Source organism: Anarhichas minor, unplaced genomic scaffold (genome assembly GCF_050575085.1).
Source record: "Anarhichas minor isolate MPS153535 unplaced genomic scaffold, ASM5057508v1 ptg000011l, whole genome shotgun sequence".
Classification (NCBI taxonomy): Eukaryota; Metazoa; Chordata; class Actinopteri; order Perciformes; family Anarhichadidae; genus Anarhichas; species Anarhichas minor.
Window position 1 is genome coordinate 15,457,283 of NW_027466457.1, and position 2,405 is coordinate 15,459,687.

Consider the following 2,405-nt stretch of genomic DNA (forward strand, 5'->3'; position numbering starts at 1 on the left):
GTTGACTTCTGTGGTCGAGTGAAAACAGGAAGCGCCGCGCTGAAGGGCGTCCTTCGAGAGCGGGTTTGCAAACAAACAGACGAGGACAAGCATGAAGAAAACAGGAAACACGGAGGGGGGGCGAAGAGTACTGTATGTGGCGTGTGCGCCTTTGGTGGCATTTCTAATCACACAGACAGAGGAAGACAAAATAAATAAAAAAATAACAAATAATATTTAAAAAAAAAAGAAAAAGAAAGAAAAGAAAAAGGGGGCGACCGTGGCTCACTGGCTTAAGAGGGTTGTCTGGTAACCGCAGGGTCAATGGTTCGATCCTCGACTGGGACGTGTCACGTGTCGTAGTGTCCCTGAGCAAGACACTGAACCCCCGGCTCCCCGGGCTGCCTGTCATTGGCAGCCCACTGCTCCCTATATACAGGGATGGATCAAATGCAGAAGTCAAATTTCGTGTATATGTATATGTCAATAAAAAGGGTTTCTATATTTCTATAAAAGATGAAGAGGGGAAAAAGGTTGTCAGAGAGCAACAAGAACAGACCAAAAAACTGTCTCTCTCTCTCTCTCTCATGGATCCACTAGGTTTCTGTTAGCAAAACATTGCTGACATTCCTTGTTGGGCCACTAAGAAGGGAGCGGGCACATTTTAATTTCTAAACAGCTGTGCAGACATGTACAGACGTCAGCCAGCAGACTCCATGTACAGGCAACCGTCAAAACAAGACACTGGACGAGTGCAAACTCGCCGGCTGATTCTGTATATTAAATATCGACTAGAATTCAGAGCTATTAAGGACTTGTGTCTAATTTAAACTTGGCACGCCATCCTTGTGTCTTGATACATTCGGGATGATTTGCATTCCCACAGCTTCATTTGCATCAGTTCTCACTCGCTAATTGATTGCTGATGGCTTCTCATTAAAAGCCTTCCAGTGGCTCACATGCCATTGTTTGTCCTTTTCCTAGGAGGCTTTCAATGTGAAACGTCTTTAGGAAGTATTCAGTTGCATTAGCCGTGTGTGCATCGACCTATCAGAGACAGGTCAGAAAGGACACGGCCCACTGAGAGTCAGTTTCTTGTATCTGTGTCATGTTTCACCACTCCACCGCCCCATCAGGAGACTAAACGTGTCTGTTAGCTGTGGAAATATCCAGTATTAGCAAAAGAAAATATAAATACATTATGAAGCTATAACCCATCTGTTTTCATCCATCCACACAATGAACACTTCCGAACGAGATGGACCTAAAGTGCCTACCATTAGCGGACCGCTGAATGTATTTTACATACTTTTGAAGTATCGTATTTAAAGAGCCATAAAGAAACGGCAAAAAGGTTTTTTCACTCGCTCGAGGTGTTTTTGTCTTTGTTGGAAAACAGTTGATGAATCGTTGAAGAGCCTTGTCGGATGAGCTCTGATGTAGCGAACATTTAACTCGCATGACAGATCAGTTGTTTCTGCAGTTGGCCTCTCTCAAGATATATATTTATATTGTCTTCCTGGACAGCATGAAACATGGCCAATACTAGCTGATGCAAAAGACCTCTTGTTTTCTATCGTAGATCGGCCAAGGCAACTTTGTTTCTGGTTCGCAACCTCTACTTCTTCTTCTTCTTCTCTGTTTACCGGCGGATTACAGCCATGTGTAGAGCGCTGCCTACATCGCCAACTTCTGACACTCCAAACCAGGTGAATGGAAGCACAACTACTGAGAGTATAGCTTATAGCGGAAGTATTTGTTCTGGTTAGTTGTACGTGACAAATTTTTGCATACCAGCCTTTATTTGATACTTTATTTGGTAAATGTCATCAGCATGAGCACTAGGCAGAAAGTTCGAGGGAAACATAGACACACTACATCCACACAACCCACTTTTGTATCATATCCTTCTGCTATCTTGCTTCTGTTAGTGTTTATCTACAACAGTGTCCTTCGATTCCTGTGGTAACGCTAGCATTAGCAGACTGTCTTGATATGACTTAATCAGACAACAGCTGCTACTGAGACAACAAGTGCAAATGTGCAGATGTTGATGCTTAGCAGCCAGACAACTCCACTCCTCAAGTCCTCAGCCGACACAAAGGGTCATTGTGTCGCTGCAATCCAAACTGCAGCATAAACAAGGTATACGAAGCAACGCTCGGCGTCTAAACACAGGAATGTTGGAGTTTAATGGCATGTCGCTGATGCACCGCGCCATCCTGTTTCAATTACTGCATATCGTGTTTTTATGACTTCCTGTTTATATTTTATGACTTTGTTTCAGGGGAAAAGATAATGAATCCAAAACAAAAGGTCCAAACGTGCAATTACACCCATTGTTGTTGTTTTTCTGTGTCAGAGATTCCTCTTTTTAACTTTGTATGTGACGGGAGCACTGCCAAAGCATCATGGGGATGTATCTG